The following is a 7,165-nucleotide window of genomic DNA, read 5'->3' as shown; positions in this document are numbered from 1 at the left end:
AGAGAGTGTGTAATCAACCTCCCTGCTAGAGGGCACATATCTGCACCTCATGCATATGTTGCAGCATAAATCAGGTTGGACTGGGTTAATTCCACTTGACTGGTCTGATACTGCTATGTGACCATTTTTAACCCATACGTTGCCTGTTAAACATCGTGTGGTACACATTTGGTCCTCTGTTTGAATATTGTAATCTTAAGGTCTGCATGTTGGTTAAACCTTTAGCATCTTGAATTTTTTTATTATACATGTCTATCACCACAATTTATTTAATTAAGATATCATATTTAGAAGATGACATCCTGACATTTTTTAAGACGAAATATTTGATGTTTGGCGGTTATAACAACTAGAAATCTTGTTTGATCAAACGTGTCCCTAACGATAACACAAAATGAAAATTGTTTGCATGGTATTTAGGATGTCTCTTCAATCCAAACCGTTTGATAGTGAACTTGCGATTGCCCCAGGACATTTTCTAATCAGACGAATTAAATGTTAGGTTCCTGAATAGTTATCACACCTCCACGTCACACAAGAAAAAATTGACTTTTAGTGCTACGTCTATGTATGTAGAAAATTAATTCGCAGGCTGATGTCATCCATACAGATTACTTGCCTAAGTCCTGAATAATTGTTTTCTGTCTGCTGACTCCTGGATCGAATTTTGCCTACTTAGAACCAATCATTGCATCAGCGTTCGTGCAGTCAAGGTTTGAATTCCAGTCAAGCATCACAGATTCTGAATGCTCTCCATAGACGTTTTAGGTGAGTGCCATTGTTTTCTTACCTACTCGTAGCTACTGCAACCAAATCTATTGTTTTTGGTTACATCTACAAATATTATCGTTATAGATCTAGAAAACAACATCAAAAACTGTTTCTAAGTCTAGCACTTGGCGAGATATTACACGCAGCTTCGGAGTATCGACAGCTCTCCTAATTCTGCGGTGCATTCTGAGACACATTAAAGAGCTAAACAACGGTGACATCGGGCCCTGGTCAAGAAAAAAACCTAACACCTGAATAGTTGAAGTGTGCCTAACTCAGGAATTACTGATACATAAACTGTTCATATCTTTTAATTGGCGTTCCTAGGGTAACTCTTGGAATTACAGGGCATGATGGGTAAATCAAGCTAGTACAATGTTCTTAATACAAAACATATACAGAAACATGATGTCCAATATGAGGGTGGCTATTTCAATAAACATGTATAATGCCCACCCCTTGCTTATGGAAAGAGATGCTGTTGTACGTCAGTATCTGCACAACATTTAAGAAAAGACACAATAACTACATGGTTGTTTTTTTTCCTATTACCACTACATGATACAAATACTGTATGCTGTTATGTTTTTGTTAACGTTTTAAACTGCATTCTGGTCGTCCGGGGTAAGGGTTTGCTTAGCGACAGGTGAAGAAATCTTTCGAAATATTCGTGTCGCCATTTCTTTAATTTCTACGTTGGTCAAAATATATCGGGTGTAACTCGCCACAAAAATACATTAGGCTACACTAACCTAATTTTATGGATGGCATCATATGAAGGCCCCCAAAACTAGTGCGCGGATGTTTAAAAAATCCAAACCCCAAAAAATTTTGACTATACCACAGAAATACACGTACATATATACAAAGCTGTTTTTGTGAATTTGCGATAGTTGTAGTGTATTTATACTTTTATGACACGCCGACAGGCAGATTCTAGCACTTTGTTGTATTTATGAGTCGGCATTTTGCTGAGTTCTTGAGTCGTGAAGCTTTGGCAGCCTGGGTGCCATCCTCTTTTTTTGCCGCCATCTCCCTATTGTCACTACAATGGATATCGGCACCCAGGCCAGAGCCTCGAAGGCGGCCACTTTTTTAAGAACAGGTGAAATTCTGTGTCATCCATAAAATTAAATCAATGTGGCCTTATGATTTTTTTCAACTCTTTTCTCGCTTAAACTATATTTTTGCTTGAGGCATGCATATCAGTGAGAATACAAGACGAATATTGGAATCGATTTTGGGGAGATACAGACTCATAACTGTAGCGATGATTGCATTAGCGCGTGGCCGTGATTTGACGTCAGGCCTACATGTATAACATATGACCATGAAAAACGTGAAATTTCATTTGTCTGGTGGTAAAAAAAACAAGTGCATGGACAAGGCATTGGAAAATAATAGAAATTAATCCACCAAAATCACTTTGCATTCTGTTATCTTTAATAAGAATTTAGATTAGCACATAAGTTACTAAGTTCCTAATACTACTATAATAAATATTTTAAAAGAAGCAATCTTATTTAATCAGGACCAAGTATTGTATTGTCTGTGTAGCTGAGGTGGCAAACAGTACGCAGACGTCTTATCGTCAGTACAGGGGAGACGCCACAGTTGGCTCTCTGCATTCAAGCTTATGCAAAAACAGGTAACATAGGCGTCACATTTCACCTTGCAGAATTTCTGGTCACAAAAACTAACCTCCATGTAGTAGCAAATTTACTAATATGTTCTTACAACACTTCCACACTATCCAGACGTTATTGCCCGTTGTGTAAACATGGGTTCACTTTGACCCCCCCAGTTTCATGACGAGGTGAAACGATCAACAAGAGAGGTTCAGTATCACAAAAGCTCTTAACTATACTATCCATCATCAAAAGGCCAACATTTTAATGACCCCCCCCCCGAGTCTTTAAAGTAATTTCGCAAATTATAATTCTGCACTCATCACCATGAAGCCATTGCTTATTACCTGTGATGATACCAATTAAAACACCCTTAGGGCTGCCATGTACATCACGGGTGGTTTGCGTTCGGACTGCAACTGTTCTCTTGGGCAGATACAGAGTCAGACACTGATATATTTTGTCCGAGGACGTAAAGAGCATATTGCCTGAGATAAATACACAATGCAACAGATATTGAGAAATGTACAAAAGTTTGAATCTACTTCAGAGATTTCTCTGACGCCGAAGCTAAGTTCTGACAAAGATATGGGTGACCTGCAATTGTTCTTAAAATAATTATATACAGTTTTAATCAATGAAGAATTAATAAATGAATAAATATTTCATTCTCATAGGCTTGAAAATGTTATTGTAATAACCAATGTTACTTTTATGGTAAAATGTATCACCAGATGTGTTACTTACAAAAAAGGTCTTAAAGACATACAATGCAATTTCAGGGCGTCAAAACAGGAAATGTGCTTAATAAGCATATGCTTATGCTGCATAAGGCAATCTGTATGATATTGACACATACTGTCCCTCATGGTCACATCAGTATTACTTTGGGCATGTAAACCAGCAGAAACAAGCCCCAGGATTAGTCTTTTTTTCTAGGTGGTACCCTGAAAATTTGTCACAACTTCATGCAGGACGACGTATAAACATGGCTGAAAACTTCACCAGCCCTGACGTCACACCAAGGGTCAACTCAAACAACATCGCCAAGCGCATACGTTCGGACGTCTTCCTGAATCCGGTCTACGGAGCAGGATGTAACCCGTCTAAAACTGATGCTGACAAGACGGTAGAAGGTAATGCCGAAGTGGGACCACACCCTGTCAAATCCAGGGGCCAGAACCGGACGAACATGCCAAACGTACCGCAACAAGCATCTTGCAGTAAGTTTGCTTTCTTAGGTTTATGTTATCTACTTATTTTTGGTTTTTACGAATCTCATGTTTGTTTTCGGGATTCGCTTGCGCATAATGGTTGACCATGGAGATAAATATTTCATAGAAGTTGGTACCTAAATGGAAACATTATTTATTTAAATCATAAACTCATTTACATAATGTATGTGGAAGTGCTAGAATAACCTTGTCTGTTGAGGCTGTCATTGGATGGAGAATAATTATTATGACAAACTGATATAATCCACGATGGAAATGAAATGAGTGTATCATTTTTATAATCAATGAGAGAAATGTATGATTTCGTCGGTCCAAATGGTTAACATCATTTGGCAAAGGTATGAGGTCGTGTATTTTTATTTCGTAAATTTTTCATGGTCATTGCTCTGCAGAACTCACCCGACTAGTTCCACCGCTCAGAACTTTCAAACGCTCCACTAGGTTCTCCACTAGCTCACACAACTTCACCGTCCAAATTCCTTGTTCGAAATCTTTTTACAGTAACAGTTTCTTTCCCTGTACGGCCAAGCTTTGGAATTCCCTCCCTGGCGTTTCCCACTAACCAACAATCTACAGGCTTTCAAATCACCACCATCTCTTGACATGTTTCTCCCATATTTCTAGTTCAATGCCGAGAAGTGGTCGTATAGGCCTTGCATTTAACCACTCCGTAAAAAAAAGACTTTCGGCCATGCTCTATATCGTACCCTGATCTTTTATTTAACGTCGTTAACTTTCTAGTGGTTGTCATTTTCATTAAAACCTCGCCGTTCATATCTGCAGAGTGTACGGGGATTGGCATTGCTCTCACCATAGCTGCCATGTTGGCCTTGGCTATGGTAATTGTCGGGACCTGGTTATACTTAAGTAACGACGTTCGGGATTTACAAAAGGTAAGGTTACATTTCAGCTAACCTGCTTTTAATTCCGCTACTAGTTGTACATAACATGTAACGTTATGTCTCTTATAAAACTTTTTAATTTTCCAGAACGAAAATGCAATTGTTTATCTGTATAAAACGATTCAAAAAGTAGTTTTCTTTTAAAAGCTCGTTTTTACAGGTTGTCCATTTCAAGTTATCCATGTTTATAATTGTTACCAGTTTAAGTTGTCCATGGTGCATTATACACTTAATAACTGGATGCTCTTTTATCTGCAGCCAACACAGGCTGTTGTGGACACTACCTACACCCCTGTTCACCCTAATGTGGACACTAGCTACACTCCAGGTCATCCTAATATGGGCACTACCTACACCTCTGTTCACAATAATGTGGGCACTACCTACACGTCTGATCACCCTGTTGTTGACACTACCTACACCTCTGATCACCAAGTTGTTGACACTACCTACACCCTTGTTTACCCCAATGTGGACACTACCTACACCCCTGATCACACTGCTGTTGACACTACCTACACCCCTGATCACACTGCTGTTGACACTACCTACACCCCTGATCACCCTGTTATGGACACAACCTATCCCTCTGTTCACCCGGCTGTGTACACTAGCTACACGCTTAGGCGTACTGTTGTCACGGCATCAGCAAGTATGTCGTCACACCCCACGATTCTCCCGCCTGATCAGACAGTGCTTGAACGTGAAGTAAGCACCAATGGTGTTAGGGCACCGGCATCATCCATTCAGAAAGGTATGGTATTTTCAGTGTTTTTTTTTTTTTGCTCTTGTGACTTTAAATCCTGTGAAAACTATTATATTCTGTGCGTCTGTCTATTGGTTTGTGTTTTCGTACGAAATTGCTAATTCTGTTTCTGTTGGAAGCCACTGAAACCCATATTAGCTTAAAACTTAATTTTTGTTGGTGCATTCTATAATGAAGTTTGGAGTTTTGTTCAACACAAAAGACTATTTCAACACAACTCCTGAAGCTTAGGTTAGTTTAGTGACTGAAAGATGGAAGGTTGTATAAAGACTTAGCAGGCTTAGGAGTAACTAAACCCTATTTAATAGCATACTATCTGTGTGTGGAAAAATGCTATGTTAAGACGGAAAACCGTTGCATGTATTCCATCAAAAACAGGTAAACAGGTTCTAGCTATTCATCGTAGATACCAAGAATAACAGATATAAATATTGACGAAAATTTTCTTAAAAAGTTAATAGTTGTCAGTAATAGACAGATTTACTTATTTGGAATATAATTTTTTCGCCCTGGAATGAATTAAATACCTGAAATGGTTGTTATCAATGGCATTGTTCCGTAATTTAAATATTGCTTCATTGAACCACACATTGGGGTATAGTTAATTCTTAGTTGTAGTGTCAGCTCATGTTCATATTTATTTTGCCTACTAGGGCCAGTAGCTCCTACGAGAAACTGGCGTGATGACTGGCGTTGCGGTCTGCGTTACCCTGCAGAAAACGGTAAACCTGCCGAATGTGACCCTGGCGGTATAAACCCATGCTGCTCCCCGGGAAACTGGTGCGGCAACTCGAAATACCACTGTGACTGCTCGGGCTGTGTGGACTTCAGGAAAGGTCTGTAGCTAGTTCAACACACATAAAAGTACCTACAACAATAAGGAAACACACACAGACACAAAACCACACACATAAACGCACACACACACTCACACACACACATCCACACTCACACACACACACACACACACACACACACATGCACACATACAAACACACACATTTACACACACACACAAACACGCGCGCACACACACACACACACATACATACACATGCTCTCGTAGATTTGACATAAATGTTGTAAACTCTGCGCTGGAGCTAGGTGCACAGTAAACCAGCCATATCATATATATCGAAGATGACGTCGGTTGTAAACCAAATGGCTGTGAATAAAAGAACTTCACTATTCAATATGATGACATTATTAACGGAAAACAACTTGGCTATTCCAAGATCAGGGTGTATTAATCCCATTCTGCATCGTTATGATTATGATTAAATACCCGTTGAATTCTGTTCAAATTTAGCAGTGATACTTAATCTTAAAGCAGGTCATACGGTGGCGAGACGGTATTCATTGGCCAGAACGATTTCCGGTGGCTAATGGACACTCCTCTGCATGGGCAATGTCTTGACACCGTATGATCTGACTTGAAGATTTAGTAATATCCTATACTATCTCTATATAGCTTGCCACTGTACGATCTGCTTGAAGATAAAGTGATATCCTATACTATCCCATTTACTATTTTTTAAAATAATTTTTCTATGTTTTAGAGGAGTCTGGCTGGTGGAAGTTCCTGCAAACGCTCGAGTCACATTTGAAACGGGAAACCGGGACCCGCGCGGTATGTTCCTGGTGTTCCGAATGAAAAGAGAATGATGATTAGGAATGATCAACATTTTAGTATAAACAAGGCTGTTAACTGGGGGTCGTGTAAGAACATGAGTGTTGTCGAATTGCAACAGACAAACGCACACACACACACACACACACACACACACACACATACACACACACACACACACAAACATGCATACACATACATACAAACACACACATACATACATACAAACACAC

The sequence above is a fragment of the Branchiostoma belcheri genome, unplaced genomic scaffold (genome assembly GCF_001625305.1).
Source record: "Branchiostoma belcheri isolate BF01 breed outbred unplaced genomic scaffold, Haploidv18h27 scaffold342, whole genome shotgun sequence".
NCBI classification, from domain to species: domain Eukaryota; kingdom Metazoa; phylum Chordata; class Leptocardii; order Amphioxiformes; family Branchiostomatidae; genus Branchiostoma; species Branchiostoma belcheri.
Note: the sequence above shows the minus strand (reverse complement) of the source record.